The following is an 18,871-nucleotide window of genomic DNA, read 5'->3' as shown; positions in this document are numbered from 1 at the left end:
TCTAAAATTTTTTCTATGTTCTCCTTGCTTTCCTCGACCTTCCTCTCAACCTTCTGAAGGTATCTAAAGTTTGTTTTTTTAAAAATTCCTTATAAAGTAGTTCTGATATAATTTCTGGCATTATAGTTTCTGACTCTGTGCTTTGGTCATTTGTTTGAGGCACTCTTGTCTTGTTTCTTCATGTCAGCTGAAGCTGTCTGTTTTCTCTGAGACTTTGTGGTGTCATTGTATTTATATTTAATTGATGATTGTATGTTGGTGTGTTTTCAGGCGGATGTGATAGAGACTGGAAGTATGAATGTTGTTCTCTTTTTGCTGTTTGCATAGCATAATTTTGGGTGGGTTCACATGCCTCAGAAGCAGAGGTGTCTCTCTCAGTGCCTGACTCCAGATAGAACCGAGACTGCACAGGAGTGGGGGGCCACTGACTGCTGGGTTGGCAAGGGCAGAGACTAGACATGCCCCCAGCTACCAGGAGGGCATAGAACGAGGGAGAACCACACTTCTCTTGCTGCCAACCTCCAGCCCAGTCCTATGTCTGCAGGCCACTGTATCAATGGCCATGCACATAAACCCAAGATGGCCACACCGCTCCACACTAGCTGACAGGCCACCGTTTTTTTCTGTTTTGCTTCTTCTCTTGGGTTTCCTTTTCCAGTTGGCACTCAATGCACCTCTCTGTTCTATCTTTTGAAGCTCACGAGTCCAGGATCACCATCTATATAGATTTCACTTGGACTCCCCTGTTTTTGTTGCAGAGGGTCTGCTTAGCATGTCTGCCTACTCTGCCATCTTGCCTCTACTTTACCTGATATACATACATTTTTGGTATGTGATTGGATTCTGTTGTCTAGGATCTTGCTGAGAGTCTTTTACGTCTATGTTCATGAAGATCTATTGGTTTATAATTTTCTTTTTTAGTGATGCCTTTGCCTGGCTTTGGTGTCAGGGTTATGCTCATTTCATAAACTGAATTCACGAGTATTCCCTCTTTTTCTATATTCTGAAATAGTTTGAATAGAATTGCCCTCAGCTCTTTTCTGAACATTAGGTAGAATTCACCAGTGAAGCCACCTGGGACAAAACTTTTGTTGTTGGGAGTTTTTAGTATTTTTGTTTTTTTTAATGAACTATTCAATTTCTTATTTTTGTGATGGATCTGCTCAAAAATTTTTTTAACACAAGTCTGTTAATTTAGTTAGGTACTGGAGTCCTGGTGTGGCGCTCTGGGTTAATGCACCAGACTGCAAAGCCCTTTGAACTGCAACTCGGCAGTTCAAGCTCACCAGTTGCTCCTTGGAAACTCTACACAGGGTCGCTATGGGTCGGAATCAACTCGACAGCACTTAACAACAACAATAGTGTGTTTCTAGAAATTTGTTCATTTCTTCTAGGTTTCAATTCTGTCCTTATCCTTTTTATTTCAGTTGCTGCAGTTGTCACATCACCCATTTCATTTCTTATACACTTCATAGGTGTCTTCAGCTTCCTTTGTTAAATTTGCCAATGGTTTGTTGATTTTACTGAGTCTTTGAGAACCCACCTCTAGTCTTGTTGCTGCTTCTACTGTTTTTCTGTTTTCTGCTTCAGTTATTTCTGTGCAGTCGTTCTTGTTTCTCGTCTTCTTGTGACCAGTATTATTTTGCTGCTCTTTTTATGAATTATTGGGGATGTGTAAGGTGTTGGTTCTTGCTCTTCCTTTTTTTTTTTTAATGTTTTATTGTAAATTATGTGATAGTTTACATGGGAGAACATTAGTTTTACATTCATCCTATTGAATATCGTTTCATTGCCATGGTTACAATCCCCTTTATGCATCACCAACCATCCAAAGGGTATACACTACAAGCCTGCCTCCCGGTCGTCAGCACACAGGCCCTCTCCCTCCCTGTGTCTAAAGTCCCCAACTGCTCCATCTTTCCACATCATCGTCTCTGCCTCCATCTCAGGTATCACTGCTTCTCTCTTCCTTCTTTTTTAATGTGTGCATTTACTGCTGTGAATTGCCCGCTAAGCACTACTTTTGCTGGTCACAAAGGTATCGGGATGTTGTGTTTTCATTCATGTTTGATTCAAGGAAATTTTTAAATTTCATTTTATTTCTTCTATAAATCCTGGTGCAGCACTGTAGGATAAGCACTGGATTGGTAACTGCAAGATTGGAAGTTCAAGCCCATTCGCTGCTTTCGGAAACCCTATATAGGGTTACTATGAGTTGGAACTGACTGAACTGCACACAACAACAATAATTACCCGTTCGTTTTTAAGCAGGCTAGTATTCGGTTTCCATGTATTTGGTTTTTCTCGTTGATCTTCTTGTTGTTGAGTTCTAATTTTACAGTGTTGTGATCTAGGAATATGCTTTTTAGTATTTCAATGTTTTAAAATGTATTGAGGCTTGCCTTGAGGCCCAACATATGGTCTATTCTGAAGAATGTTTCTTGTGCGCTGGAAAACAATGTTTATTGTACTCTTGTTTTGTGGCAAGTTGGTTGTTGTGTTCCTTATATCTTCTCTGTTGAGTTTCTTTCCAGTTGTTCTGTCCTTCATTGAAAATGGTGTTCTAAAATCTTCACTATTATTACAGAGTTGTCTGTTTCGCTTAAAAATTCTGTGTAAGTCTGATTTATGTATTTTTCATTGGGTGCATAAATATTAATCATGCCTATGTCCTCTAGTTCGTTTGACCCTTTAATCATTATGTAATGTCTTATTTGTTTCTTATGCTGGTTTTTGTCTTAAAATCTATTTGAACAGAAATATAGTCACTCCTGTTCTTTTCCTTTATTGTCATTTGCTTGATATATCTTTTCCATACTTTGATTTTTAGTTTACTTTTGTCTTTGTGTCTAAGGTGTGTCTCTTATATACAACATAGTGATGGATCTTGTTTTCTTATGCATTCTGCTACTGTCTTTTCATTGGTGCACTGAAACCATTTACTTTCAGTATAATTATTGGTATGCATGAATGTATTGCTGTCACCTTGCTGTGTTTATTGTGATTCTGCTGGTTTCTTTGTTCCATAGAATTTCCTCACTGAGCTCATTCTGTTTATGGATTGTCTTATAATTTCCTTCATTACCATTGTTTTATTGTTTACTGAATTGTTACGATTTTCTTCTTATTTTGATAAGATTTATTCATGTTCTTTAAAGTTACCCTGTAATTTATTATTTTCTTCCAATGTTTAAAATAATCTTTTGTATCTTGAAATTATCTTGACTTTCTCTCCATTTGGAAGTTCTATGACTACACAAGTCCTGGTGTGGCACTGTGGGTTAGTGTGCTGGACTGCAAAGTCTATTTGAAGTGCAAGGTCAGCAGTTCAAGCACACCATTTACCCCTCAGAAGTCCCATACAGGGTCTCTTTGGGTTGGAACCCACTGGAAAGCACTTAGCAATAACAACAACAACTTAACTACATTATGTATTCCCTCTTTTTGCTTTGTAGTTGTCTTCATTTAAAAATTAATATCCCTTAAAATAATATTTTTCTTAAAAAGTAAACCCTATAACAAATCCAACACCTAATATGTGTAAGCACAGAATAAAGCAGGCATTTAAGATCTGAAAAAAAAAAATCCCTGTGACAGGTGCTGTGTCAACTTGATTGAGCCAGGATTCCCAGTCGTTTGGCAGTTGATAGTTAACTCTATGATGATTGGCTATGAGCAGCCAATCAATCAAAAGGATGTTTCCTTGGGGGTGTGGCCTGCTCCCAACATAATGGACATGCAGGAAAGACTCACTCCTCCCTGGCCCCACACTGGATCTGGATCTCACATTGGGTCATCCTCCAACCTCTGGTTCAGTTCTTTGAACTTGAGCCTGCTCTACTGTGTGTTTACCTGTTGGGCCTGCCTGTTGAGTGTGTCTGGAAAACTGGATGCCCCTGCGTGCCTGTTTCTGTTGCCTTGGCTTGTGTGCTCCATGCCACTGGTTCTGCAGTGCGACCCCCCCAAGCCCTGGTCACCCATCACCCTACTGCTGCCCCTGCGCCAGTGCCGAAGTCCTTCTCTGGGATCTGTCCTACTTGGGATTCCTGCCTTCTGGGTCCACCCACCAATCTTGGTTTGCCTGACCTGCACTTGGAACTCTGCATCTCTACAATTGTGAGCCATTTCCTTGATGTAAACTTCTCTTACTATATATATTATTATAATAGTATAATTACAATAATGTATATAGCATTGGTGTTGTTCCTCTAGAGAACCCAGCCTAAAACAATCTCTAACTCCTGATTTTCAGTCTTATAGCTTTGTTTTGCTGTTGATATTTCTATATCTGGGTTAGAGTTTTGGTGATGTTGTCATGTAGCCTAATCTTAAATTGTTGTCTACTGTTGTTGGATCTCTCTCCAGATAACTCTCTTTAATACTTCTTAGAAGGTTGGTCTAGTTTTTACAAATCCCCTTCACTTCTCTTTATCTGGGAATGTCCTAATTTTGCTATTCTACATGAGGAACAATTTTGCTGGGGATATAATTCTTTTTTTTTTTTTGGGTGGGGGTGGATATAATTATTGACTGGCAATTTATTTTTCATTCAGAGTTTTATATATGTCATCCCATTGCCTTCTTACCTACATGGTTTCTGCTGAGAAATCAGAGCTTCGTCTTAGTAGTTCTCCTTCCTAGTAACTTCATTTCATCCATGCTGCTTTTAAAATTATTACTTTGTCTTTGGTTTTGGAAAGTTTGATTATGATATGTCTTGGTGGTCTTCTTTTTGGATCTACCCCATTTGAGATTCTCTTGAATACATATCTTCTCTTTTGTAATGTTAGGGAAGTTTTCTTCCAACAAACCTTTGAAAAATTTCTCTGAGCTTTTTTTGGTCTTCTTATTCTGGAATTCCAATCAGATGGTGTTCCACATAATTCTTGTTGTTGTTAAGTGTTCTTCTGACCAAAGAGACAGTGGGAGACAGGGTACCCAGTATGGGTCAGTGTGCTCTGCTGGTTGAGGAGGAGGCCATGGTCAGGGGGAGACCCCTAGTTCTAGAAGGACTTGCTAGGCCCAGAAGGCAGCTGGGGCTACTCTGCCCAGTCTGGTACTGCCTATTCTCCTGGCCTGAGGAGGCTGAGAGCATTTGCCTCCAAATGCAGGGGTGGTGTATATCTGGCACCCAATCCACAGGAACACAGCTCTGACCTTAGGCAAAGCAGGAGCTGTGTGTTACGGGGAGCCATGAAATGTCAGGTAGGTGGGGTAGAGGCTAGCCGCACTTCTGATCACCAGGAAGGTGTGGAGAATAAGAGGAAGATTTCACCTTTCTGGTCACATCTACCAGGGTGGGCAGAGCTGATGATCAGGTGGCTGCCCTGGAATGTGATTTACAAAAATTCAAAATGGCCACGCTCTGTCAGGCCAGTTGACAATCCACAGTTTCATTTGTCTCCTTGTTGACTTTTCTTGTTCGATTTCTCCTTCAAGTCAGTATTCAATCCACTCTGTCCTTTACAGTTCGGGGCTCCAGGATTATGATCCATATCTGTTTCATATGTCTTTGTTACAGAGGGCCTGGGGAGCCCACCTGTCTAATCCAACACCTTGCCAGAAATAATCACATACTTGTCATATGTTTTTATGTGTGGCAGTCTTTGCTTTATATCTTTTTCTTACTTTTTTTCAATTCCCAGAATATCACTTACTTATATTTCAGATAACAGCAAAATTAAAATTGATAAGTTTAATTCAACTCTACCAATTAAACTTAGATATTTAAGTATTTTTAAAGGCTGTGTAGAATTTTTTAATGGACTCTTTTTCTTCTTTTTTTAAGAAGTTTTAGGCTTACAGAAAACTACTGCAGAAAATACAGAGTTTCCATCTGTACTTCTCACCCCTGTACTTTATAGAAATTTAAAATTTTTATACGACTGCAAAAATGGCATGGAGTGCCATCTGACCTCCTCTACCTTCACAAAAGAAGGAGGAGGAGAGTCCCATCAGCATCAGTCCAAAGCTGATTCCTCTGAGGAGATGGCCAGGCCAGCCTCCACTTCCAACCTTCTCTACTAATTCTAACACCTCCTATCCCGCCCATGGCACGCTCTACTCCTCTGCTGGCCTCCGTAATTTGTTGCAATGATGACACTAACAGACAATACTCAGAGTAATGGCATTGATTATAGGTAAGTAACCGGTAACAATTCAGGATCTGAAACACTCAGGATACAGTTCTCCTTTCCAGCCTTTTCTCAGAAGTGCCCACGGGCACACCCAGGTCCTCAACCTCTCTTGGCCCTTCGGCCTTTGTAACCTGCCTGGGCAAGTATTACAAAGCTTTAGCTCTGACAATAAATGCTCAAAGGCACGCCACTCTGCCAGTAAGTCTCAGCCCAAAGGTGCTCCGCTCTAGCTCCGTGGGTTGGCAAGCCCAGTTCCTCCAATTATGTTTTCTGAGACAACCCACTCTGCCAGCAAGCCTGATGCTTGGAAGCGCTCCACTTTCTTGCTCTGCGTGCTGGGTAGTCCACTGCTTGGTCTCATGCTCTTGGTTCTGCTGCCACTTTTTCTGTGCCCCTGCTTCTCACCATCTCTCACCATCTCTGATGCTGCAGCTGTCTGTCTCCTGGACTAAGGAGGTTCAGCACAAGGATTTCAAGTTCAGAGGATGCGCTCTACTCTTGGATCTTCTTTCTTGATGGTAGTGAGATCAGTATTTCCATTTCTAGATGGTTCATTTTGAAACTTTGTTGTTATTAAATGCCGTCGAGTTGGTTCTAACCCATAGTGACCTTGTATAAAGTTTCCAAGGAGTGGTTGGTGAGCTTGAATCACCAACCTTGCTGTTCAAGCTGACTTTGCAGTCCAGCACATTAATCCACAGCACCACACCAGGACTCCCCATTTAAAACTATCAGAATGGGGAAACTGACCAATCCTCTCTTTAGAGTTCCGTACTTATTATTTGCATGGTCCCATCCCACAGGGGTACCATGTATGTAATTACGTTATTATCAATCTATCCAAACCTCTAGTTGGGTCATAAGCACCTCACAATTTACATAGTCCTACCTAGGAGTTCTGGTGTGAGGCTGTGGACTAAAGCACTGGACCACAAGATCAGTTTGAACCACAAGGTTGGCAGTTCAAACTCACCCGTTGTTCCTTGGAAACCCTAGACAGGGTCACTCTGAGTCAGAATCGACTTGATGGCACTTAACAACAACAAAAGAACAACCTAGTCATTGGAGTTCTGGTATGGCACTGGACTGCTAACTAAAAAGTTGGCAGTTCAAACCCACCAGCTGCTCCTTGGAAACCCTATACAGGGTCACTATGAGTCGGAATTTACTCGATAGCATTTAACAACAACAACCCAGTTATTTGGTGGGAGTTACAAAGACTGTGACTAGAAGGGTCACATCAAGTCATTCACCATGCTGCAATAATGTAATTTATAATTTCTGAGTTTGGTTTATAAGCTGGAAGAGTGTTTCCTATTTAGGTTATTTTTAAAAATTTGTTTAGATATGATTCTAATTCTGTTATAGTTTTGTTTTTAGCTTTGAAGTCTTTGATCCATCTGTTGTTTCCTATGCTTTGAAGAGTGAGGTATCCAGTGAATGAGAACCCAGCTTTATATTTCTCCAAAGATGATCAAGTAACCCATCTTTCCCCACTAATTTGAAATACTTCTTCCACACTTGGATATGGATGCTTCATCAGGAATTGGAACCACCTTTCAGCTGTGTCAGCTGCTTCCTGCTAGGCTCTGCCATGGGGGTGCTAGAGCGAGACTGCAGGCTAGAGACAGGAGGGCATGCATATCCTTCCTGTCCCTGTACGTTGAGTCTGGGCAGTGGCAATGCTAGCCCTCCCAGCACCTCGTCACTAACCTCCAATGTCATTCCAAGTAAATATAGTCTTAAGTCAAGCAGCCTGCTTGCTTTGCCAATGCCACTTCAAGAAAAACTCTTCAGCACTCTTCTTCCAATCAGATTGTTGTCCCCATGATTTCTACAGAAAAAGTCTGGAACTGATACTTGGGTTTCTGTAGGAGACATCAGCAAAGTCCTCCTAGTGATAGACCCAAGACCTGCACACAACTATCTTGTCTGTGAGCCCTCTCTTTGCAAAGCTGAACCCACCCAGGTGCTGTTGCCTAAAGACCATTCCCAGCCTTCCTCTGTCTCTCTGGGTTCCTCCTGCCTGCCACATCCCCCTCCAGAGGCAGGACCCAGACCTGGAGACAGAGCCCTCTGTGCCAGTGACTGACTCCACTGGTCTGGTGAATCCACAGCCACCAGGTTTCTTCAGTGGTGGCCAGTGTCACAGCTGTTTTGGGGCAACTTTACCACAACATTGGGCCAAGTGACAGGGCAGCTTTTTGCTAGCATCTGATGGAAGGGCTGCCATTGGCAAAGGAGGGATTCTAATTCTGTTTGGGTCCCCAAGGACAGACTTACTTGGGAGATAGTGAGTTCTTCATCCTTTTTCCTTGCCTGAGATGTTCTTTCCTCAGGTAGGTCCAGAGCTCACCACTCACCTCCTTCAATCGGTGTCTCTCAAGGGTCACTTTATCCATGAGGCCATCCTTGGCCACCTTACCTCAAATGGCAAGCCTCCCACACTCTCCCGCTTCACCTTCTTCCTTGCCTTATCTTCCTCCTTCACATCTGTCATCATATACTATGTTCTTTTGTCGTGTTTAGTACAGGTCCTCTGATACCAGAATATACACCCACAAGAGCAGGGATTGCTATTTATTATGCTTACTGCTGAATCCCCAATGCCTAGAACAGTACCTGCCACATTGTTGTTGTTAAGTGCCATCAAGTGGGTTCCGACTCATTGTTGTTGTTGTTAAGTGCCATCGAGTCGGTTCCCACCCATAACGACCCTTTATAGGGTTTCCGAGGAGTGGCTGGTGAGCTTGAACCACTGACCTTGCAGTTCAAATGGCGTTGCAGTCTGACGCATTAGCCCACAGCGCCACACCAGGACTCCAATTTACAGTCGCCCTGTATAAAGTTTCCAAGGAGCGGGTGGTGAGTTTGAACTGCCAACCTTGCAATTCAAACCAACCTTGCAGTCCTGTGTTTATTCTATAGCACCACACCAGGACTTCACATAGTAAGACTTAAATATCTGTGGAACAAATTTCTCACAACCACCTTCAGAGGTAAATATTACAAACCTCATTTCACAGCTACCAAAAGTGAGACGCAGAGAGATGAGTGATCTTAGCAGCAGCCTCACATCTCCAGCCCCAGGTATTTTGTCCTGAGCCCCGACCCTTAATCTTGTACTACAGTGCAATTACAAAATGCTTATGTGTTTAACAGTGGAAGACTGGAAACTATCTAATTTCCCATCAAGACAGGAGTAGTTAAGTAAATTACAATGCGAGGCATACTGTAATAGGCTATGAAAGCAACCTATAAACAAATTAAGCAAATCTATAAGTACTTAATGGAGTCCTGGTGTGGCACTGTGGGTTAACCACAAGTTTGGTGGTTCAAATTCACCAGCCACTCCTTGGAAACCCTATACAGGGTCACTATGGATTGGAACCAACTTGATGGCACTTAACAACAACAGTAGGTACTTACATGGAACAATCTCCAAGATAGTGTTGTGTGAAAATGCAAGATGCAGGACAGTCATTGCATGTGCTGTGAAAAATCAGCAGGGTGACGGTACACACATCGGCTGGCTAGGCAGAGACATGGTCTGGAAGGACACTAGAGATTGTTGAGAAGACACGGGGGAGGCTGGGGCTCTGGGAGGAAGATTTTACATGCATTCTGTATTACTAGTTTTGCACACCATGAGCATTGTTGTTGTGAAGTGCTGTCAAGTCAGTTCTGACTCATAGTGACCCCTCTATAGGATTTCCAAGGAGCAGTTGATGGATTTGAACTGTTGACTGTGCAGTTCAAGCCGACCTTACAGTCCAGTGCATTATCCTACAGCACCACACCAGAACTTCACATTATGGGCATAATTTCCTACTATTGAGCAACATAAATCTTCCACATAATTTAACTCAGATAAACGGACTGGGCTTAGCAGTCCCTCCTCCAGTCATCTGAATGGCAGCCCTCCTCTTCTAAAGGCAAAGAGTTCAACTCCTTCAGCAGGTCCTTCTGTTTGCTGGTCTCTAAATCAGGCTCCTCAAACTCTTGAGCACTTGAGTCACCTGGGTTCTTGTTAGCCTGTAGGTTCGGATTCAGCCAGTCTGCAGTGGGTTCTAAGAGCCTGCCTTCCTAACGCTGTTGCTGCGCTTCCTTGGGTCACTCTTTGGATGGCAAGATTCTAAATAACGTGCTAATAAAGCTGTTTCTAGATTTTTCTGGTTTTGATCTTACTTCCTAATATAGAAAAGGAAAATGTGGCTCTCATACCCTTGCCCCCTTGCACACACACATAAGAGGGGGCTTCAAAGAGTTCATGGGAAAATTCCATTATCCTTTCATTTCATTTTTCCACAAACTTTTTGAAGCCCACTTGTACTTCTCACATGGTGCCATCCTCCAAATTAAGTTACTTGCTACTTGCTGTGGGATGTAAATAAAGCCCTTTAACTCAAGTCTTTGTTGTTGTTAAGTGCCATCAAGAAGGTACATAACATCGGAATGACCCTGAATAAGGTTTCCAAGAGGCTGGTAGGTTTAAACCACCAACGTTGCAGTTAGCTTTGCAATTCCCACCAAAGGATGACCATGCAAATAGGGTGTGTAGGACTCTAACATGGTTAGTTTTGCCATCCTGCTCCGTTTAAAAGGAGCCAGTCTCCGAAGCAGGAACAGAAGATCCCAGGACCATCAAGAAAGAACAGTCAGAGGCAGCGGCACCAGGTGCCAAAGCAGCAGAGCCTCCCCACATATGAACTGAACAAAGCTAAGTGCCTTTGGGCAAGAGGCTGGCTTGCAGAATGTGCTAAAGGAGTCCAGCTGTGGCACTGTGGGTTAATGCACTGGATTGCAAGGTCAGTTTGAACCACAAGGTCAGGTCGGCAGTTTAAGTTCACTGGCCGCTCTGTGACAGCACTTAACAACAACAAAGGAGCTCAGCAGAATTTGCATGAGCAGGGGAGAGAGAGGTCGAGGGGCCATGTGGCTGAGAGGCCAAGGACAAGAATGAGGCTAAGAACTAGGCATGCCTGTAGTACAGCAGAGAAGACGCGTTCCTGACCAGAAAACTGCTGTATCCTGAGTTTCTGATTCTGCATTTTACCCTTTTCCCAAGTCCTGGTGTGATGTTGTAGGAAAAGCACTGGACTACTCAATGGCATTTAACAACAAACCCACAGTCGATCCTCGGAAATCCTATACAGGGTTGCTATGAGTTGGAACCAACTCGATGGCACTTAGCAAATCCCATAATCCTGAGAGAGAAATAAAAGCCTGCCTTATGGAGAAAACGTGAAACAGAACCTCAAATTCCTTTCAAAACAAAGCAATCAGAACTACTAGACTGCTTGCGACGGAAGCCTACCCAGGACCATTGCCCTTGGATACTCTTTAAATCTGGAACCTTGGAGTTAAATAACAAACGGACTCAAAAAATAACAACTACCACCCAAATGTACTGTAGTTGTTGTTGTTAAGTGCCATCAAGTTGGTTTCCGACTCAGCGGCCTCTAACTGTTATTGTTAAATGCCGTTGAGTCCATTCTAATCCATAGTGACTCTGTATAGGGTTTCCAAAGAGCAATTGGTGAGTTTGAACTGCTGACCTTGTGGTTCAAACCAACTTTAAGTCCAGCGCATTAACCCTCAGTGCCACACCAGGACTCCTACTCATAGCAACCCTGTATAGGGCTTCCAAGAAGCGGCTGGTGAGTTTGAACCACTGACTTTGAGATTCAAACTGACCTTGAGGAGGAGTGCTTATTCTATGGCGCCACACCAGGATTCCATATGTACTGTATTCCTTTTTAAAAAAAACACACATGTTGTTGTTGTTGTTAAGTGCCATGGAGTCAGTTCCGACTCATAGCCACCCTGCACAGGGTTTCTGAGGCTGTAAATCTTTATGGGAGCAGAATGCCTCATCTTTCTCCCGCGGAACCGCTGGTAGTTTCGAACTGCTGACCTTGTGGTTCACAGCCCGATTCGTAACCATTACGCTACCAGAACACACATATATGAGATCAAATGGTCAACGATGACTTTAAAACAAAGTGGAAAATGTAAGGGGGCAGGGAAACTAAATTAATGGAAACAGAACACCAGAATGGAATATGCATTGTGAAGAATGTAACTAATGTCACAGAACAAATTATGTAGAAATTGCTGATTGGTGTAAAGGAGAAATTCATAAAACTTTTTTTTTTTTAAACCAAAATGGAATGATTGAATTTAACTCAGTTTTTTATTAAGTAAATGATTCTTTTCTGATCTACCTGGGGAACTATTTCCCCAGCTTCAGAAATTTCCCTCACAAGCCTGTCAATTTGTTAACTGTTGAACTCCTAGTGTGGCGCTGTAGGATCAGCACTCGACTGCAAACCACAAACTTAATAGTTCAAACCCACCAGCTGCTCCTTAGAAATCCTAGATAGGGTCACTATGAGTTGGAACCAACTCAATGGCACTTAACAACAAGAAAGCCATAAAATCAGAAGGTTATTTCCCTCTCTGGTTAAGTCAGGATGCCAAGGAAATACACTCTAAGGAAGGAAGAGAATCTGGACACAACTGTCTTTTGTTTGAAGTGGTCAAAGGAATATATCTTTATGACAAAGTTGTAATAAAAGTGAATTGTTTGAAAGGGTCTTGGAACTGGCTTTATGTGAAGTTTCCCAGACCATTTAAAAGATTTTGATGAACCAGCTGTTTTGGGGAAACGAGATCTTGGTACCAAGATGAATCTTTGCACACTCCTGAGATATCTGACTGAAGCTGTGTAAATTTGCCCCAGTGATGTTTTGTGACCCCTCCTGTAAGCTGTAAAACTACACTTGAGATTCCTGTAGTTAGTTCCTGAAATCCTCCACAGTAGCTTTTTATATACCATCATCCAATAAAAGCCAATTCCCCACCTCTAGCCCATCCTACTTGTGACCGCAAGTAAAATTTAGCCAATCAAGTGGCTCCATTACAGTTTCATGAATTTTATCTTGTCTGTGTTTGATATTTTTGAGTCATCAGTTCTCCCTTATGTAAAATAACGTCGGTCTACATCCAGATGTAATCATTTTTTTTCTGAATAAATTCTCTTAAATTCCATTTTTGCAGACTGATTGCATTTCTGTCTACAGCCATGGAGCATAAACTGCTGGTGTAAAGCCTCCACCGAAAACACAAATAATTCTTTACTTAAAAAATCATATCTTCTGATAAAGAAAACTTGGACCAAATATGGCGTAGAACTGTGTGTGTTAAAGATATATGTAATAAAGCATTTGCCAAGTCAACATTCTTTACAAGTATAAATCCGTGACATAGTAACTTTTTTTTTTTTTTAAATGTGGGATAACTTACAAGCTTCTTCTAGGAAAACACTGGCATTCTTGACTAAATGCTTAAGCAATATTCTGATAAACTTTAATTCAATTAAGACCTCTTCTAGGAAGCTAGCCATCCATCCGTGCATTCAGCTGTCAGTCCATCAGGGACTAATGATCTGTAGTCAGATTTGCTTTTGTGCCTGTGTCTGGACTAATGACAATTATAAGTATTCATTCTTCTTCTTCTAAAATGTCCCTACAAAGTGGCCAGAAGGTTCTTCCCTCATGGCAAATCTAAAGTACAACTTTGGCATACATTCACAATTCATTTGTCAGAAGACTTGTTTGAGCCACAGTAATTTGGGGCCTCTTTGTACAGCAGGTTAGTTGTACCCTAATTAATAGAGAGAAAAGGACTATCTCTTATTCACCCCCATTAGACAAAGAATCCCACTGGTAGGACCCTTTCTTTTCGTCCCTGAGACATGCATTGGTCTGGTCTACCTTTTTTCACCTTAGCAGTTTCCATCATATATATTTTTTCATGTGAGTGTGCACTGGTGACTAATGGAATTGAATTAGAAATGGAAGCTTGTTGTGTCTATATGCGCATCTCCCCTCAGACTATGAGCTCGTCAGATCAGGTTCTGTCCCAGATCATTCAGATGTTTAATGAAAGACTTTGAAAACATCAGCCAGACACGTTACAAACATATGCTAAAGGGAGCCCAGAGAGAGGACCCTGGGTAGACGTTCACTGCAGGAGATTAAGTTGGGCCTTTAACTGAACAGTTACTTTGTGCTAGCTGCCATCCTATGCATTTTACATGCCCTGTCTTCTAGTGGTCTTGTCAGGTTGGTATTTGGAATGAAGCTGATAGCTTTAGCATTCATAGGGGTAAAAGGAAATAAATAAATGAATAAAAACAAGGGAGAGGTCTTTCCTGGACCAGGAATTATAATGTTCCATGGACACCTGAGTCCAAAATGGAAAATAAGGGGAGGAGGGCTTGGAACGTAAGTGGTGGAGGGACGATTCAAATCAGGTCTACCGCACTGTGAAGCATGTGTTCCAGAAGCCCTTGTCTGGTTGGACCAGGTGTCCACTGGGGCCTGGATAAAGAAGAGGAAGATGAAGGCACCCGGCTGGAGCCTGGGTGGACAGGGTGGGTGGCTAAGGCCTGGCAGTTGCAGCTGTCCTGGGTCCTGGGCTCCAGAGGCCCCAGAGGCTTGTGGTTAAACTAGGAATTCAGCAGCCAGCCCCTACAGACAAGGCATTTCCAACCAGCTGGGGGTGGGGCCTGAGTCCAGGGGGAAAAGGCCAGCGATTATCTGGGAAGTGGGTAGGGCATCTGTGAGGTCTGACATCTCAGGATTCTTCCTTTTTTGGGAGGTTCCTTATTTTGGAAACATTAAGAAATGTAAAAAGCACCATTATCAAGACTGTGCTGTATCTCCAATGTTTACACTTGCTAAATTCACACCTTGAACAAATACACACAAGTTTTACAGTGAGTGCAATGTAGTTGTTCTGCTTACAGGATAATTACAGGATGCCTGTACAACATTGATTGGAGGGCACCGGGTGTGGTCTGAGCTGGGATTGGCTTTCAGAAATTGTCTGGGCCTGAATGTGTAGCTGCACATAGAAATTACATCGAAAGCCTGTATTTGAGGCTCTTCAGGAATGAGTCCTGGGTCAGATGCCCCCATACACCACAAGACAGATCCAGGACTCAAGAAGATGACCAGAATGGAGAGCAGAAGAAAGACCCCTTAGGCCCTCAAAACACCAGGCCTAGGGTTGCAGGTCTAACTACAGCCTCCAAAGCAAGGTCATTTCTGGCCCATGGATCTGATGCTGAGATCTGGAAGCTTTAAGAGCCCTCTTGCAGGGGTTGGGAATGACTAAGGCTTAAGGTCACAGACTTGGGAGCTGAATAGTAACTTCTAACCTTTTGTCCCAAGGCTGGAGTCAGAGGGGGTAGAACGGAGGGGTGGGAGAAGGTGAAGTCTTAACCTCCTGAAAACTGGATGTGAGCCCCCCACCCCCAGCACAACAGCCAGACCAGGAGACAGACAAGGCTTCACAGCCGCTAAGAATTAAAACCTATCGATTTTCCCCATTAGCTAAAGAACGCCATCAGAGTGCATTAAAACCAAGCAAAGCAACTGCATCTTGAATAATTAACAGGTGCAAATGACAACCCTGTGGGGCCTGGGGGAGGAGAAATGGTGCCCAGAGACCTGGGGCACCCTGACCCCTGCTGACCCCCAACCCAGGGAACCTTACCAGGCTGCCCCTCTGCTCCTCCTCCCTAAATCTCCACCCTTCCTCTTGTACCCTCGCAATCTCTGTCCTCTCCTTAAAGGAACACAGTATCTCTGTGACAGGCAACCCAGACTCTCCCTGAGAGCCGAGAGACCGGTTGTGTCACCATGTCGCCTTGTCCCTCCATACAGTGTAGCGTCGGACTAACTGGTCTATAGTTAAATCTGAAACCCGGCCGCACTAGAGGGACTACCAGACAAGTCTGTAGCAGGGCTCCTAGGTCATCTCTCTAGGTCAGCCTAAGGGGTGCAAATGAGAAACAAATTGGTAGACCAGTCAGAAAGCAGTATTCTTCTGGGACTCAATCAATTAAAGGCCTCTCTTTGAGTAGACCAACCTGTGGGTCGCCTAATTAGATGAATGTTGCCAGCTTTCAGAAATTGAACTTGTAACTACACATAGAAATTTCATCCAACGTTTACATCTAAAGATCTTTGAGAATGTGAGGCCTGGAACAGATACCCCTACCACGACCACACACACACACACACACACTTCCCAAGACAGGCCAGAGGCCAGGAAGATGCCTGGAATGATGAGTAGATTCATTTGATGAACACATGCCCTTTGAACCAATCAGAAAAAGTCCCTCTTTCTGCATGGACCAATTAGAAAAAGGGAACGCCTCAGGCTAACCAATAAGAAAAAGGCATCCTTTAGGACGGACCAATAATAAAAGCCCCATTCCTCCCAAGCTGTCAAGGCGCTAAAGGTGACTGTCAGCTCCCATGCAGTACACCCCCACTTCCAGGTGCTATATACTGTGGGCTGCAGCTGTGCCCCAGACCCTACTCTCTCTTGACTAAGGAGTCCCACACTTGTCCGTCCAGCCCACCGAATTCAGTTCAACATAAATATTTCCTTCCAAGTCTCTGCCCCCAGCCTCAAGACTCCACTATCTCCTCAACAGGCAAAAGTCCCATCTCTGCCCCCTTCCTCCTCCAAGCATCCCCTCCTCCTGTCTGGCTGTGCCATTGTGATCTCTTCTCTGCCTTGCTGTCCTCCACCCATCCCGTCCAAGCTATACAGTCCCTCACTAGCCACCTGGAGAACTCAACTACTTCTTCAAGTCCTGGTTTAAAGATCTCTGCTCCTCTTTTCCTTCCTCTAACCTGCCTGAGAGTTCTTCCTTCTGGGCCTTTGCACCTGCTGACCCTCTTCCTGGAACAGACTCTTCTTCCTCCTTCAGGTCTCAGCTCCAGTGTCACCTCCTGGGGGAGTCTCCCTGACCTCCAACCTTCCCATGTGTCTCTCTCACAACTTCCTGGTTCATGTTTTTCATAAGCATTGATCACAATCTGAACTTATATTTCCTTTGTTTATTGTTGCCTCCTGGGCTGCTGTGAACAATGAGCAGAGGAGGTGGGTATAGGGGTGGGGGCTGGATTGACAGCCAGCCTGTGACCCACACTATAAGTGCTGAACACCAATCTGTCACACAGCGGAACCAGGGAGATGAACCTAAAGCCCACTGGGCCCCACAGTGAAACAAATGCCCCATCAAGGCCAGGGTACCTTCTCCTGTTCAGTGCTGTGTGCCTAGGGCTCAACCCAGTGCTGACACACAGTAAGTACTCAATAAACATTTGTCGAGCAAATAAATCCTACCCTGGTTCCCCCACTCCCACCCCGACACCCCCAGCGCTGCCCACGCTGCTCGATACACACATCAGGGGCTGTGTCTGCTTACCAGTCAGTCGGCCACAGAGCCAAGTCCAGAGTGGACAATGGTAAGGGTAAGGGAAAGTGGGGGTGACCCAGTGAGTTGAGGTACCACGAGGGTGGGGGTGGAATTTGAGTGCTATCTTTTCCTCTGTTCCCCATGGCCCCCTCACCAGGCGGCCTGGCCTGCTGGCCTTCCCAGCTCTGGCAGGGAAGGAGTTAACCCCAGCTTCTCAGCATGAATGCGGAGCTATTAATACCCACAGCCAGCCAATCTGCCAGAGCAGCCACTGAAGTCGAAGGAAGCAAGGGAGCTAGAGCGCAGGGAGCCTCCAGTTAGAGCCAGAGCTGGGACCCGGACTCCAGGGGCCAGAATTTTCTCGGGGACATCCTAGCATTGTGTTAGCTTCCACTGGTTCTCACCCACTTCTCAGCTTCAGGTCCATCCCGGGTCTCCAGGAGTCCACCGGGCCACCCAGCCCTGCTGAGGAGAAGAAACTTTCTTAGAGGAAGCAGCCCCACTGCCGAGAGGGTTGGTCCAGGAGAGCAGACCGCTGGGCAGGCAGCTGGACAGATAGGCAGGTCACCTGCAAATCTGGCCTCCTGGTCCTCCTTCTAACAACAGCAGAGTGGGCAGCAAGGGACCTAAGACTCCCCAGGAGGGAGTGAGGGTCCTGCCAGACCTCTGTTCACCAGCGAGCCGCCAGGCGTACAGGTGACTGGAAGCTGCTCCCTAAGGTCTAGCCCTGGGGCTGAAACTCCTGTGGGTCAGGACGAGAGTCCAGTCAGAGCCAGGGGCTCTTCCACCCACCGAGGCAACGGGCAACCACAGTGGAAAGACACAGGTGGCAGGTGAACAGGCACGGGGTCCTGAAGCCCACAGGCTGCTGACCCTGGAGCACTCTGGTTCCGGGACCCCTGCCCAGGCAGGGAACGATGCTGCTGCCACCGCTGCCACCCACCCCTGTCCCACCCTGGAGCTGCCCCCAGCCTGGCCTGTGGGCTGTGGGGTAGAGGATATGCCCACCTTCTGCTTCGTCTGCTTTCACAGGGAGGAGGAGGAGGAGCTCCCACTGCAGAGGTCAGTGCCCGGGGCTGGTGGGTGAGAGTGGGCAGTGGGTGGGAGGGTAAGGGCCTGGGGTTCAGACCCTGGGCTCCCTGGGAGGCCTGGCAGAGCGTCTCCATCCAGCCACTGTAAAGGGCAGTGCTGCACGCTGCGCAGCCTGGCCGGTCTCCATCCACCCTACTCAAATGCTCAGCTCCCACCTGGCTGTCACCAGAGCCCCCTCCCTGACTCTCCCATCCTGGCCCCAGAGTGACCGTCTGCCCTCTCCCATTGTCTTCAGGCCACTCTCATGCTTGGAGCCTTCCACAAGAAAAAGTTAACACTTGACTGGGCCTGCATGGCCTTTGTCACCTATGCTGACCCCTCAACCTCACTGAACTCTGGCCTCATTTATTCACCC

At 44.8% G+C, this 18,871-nt stretch overlaps 1 pseudogene; it reads left to right on the top strand.

Moving 5' to 3' along the window:
* Nucleotides 1-18,511, top strand: part of LOC102812894 — a 75,193-nt pseudogene extending 56,682 nt beyond the window's left edge.
* Nucleotides 18,512-18,871: the final 360 nt, after the last annotated feature.

The sequence above is a fragment of the Chrysochloris asiatica genome, unplaced genomic scaffold (genome assembly GCF_000296735.1).
Source record: "Chrysochloris asiatica unplaced genomic scaffold, ChrAsi1.0 scaffold00440, whole genome shotgun sequence".
NCBI classification, from domain to species: domain Eukaryota; kingdom Metazoa; phylum Chordata; class Mammalia; order Afrosoricida; family Chrysochloridae; genus Chrysochloris; species Chrysochloris asiatica.
The sequence above is the reverse complement of the archived record's forward strand: the minus strand, read 5'-3'. Positions and strand labels throughout refer to the sequence as shown.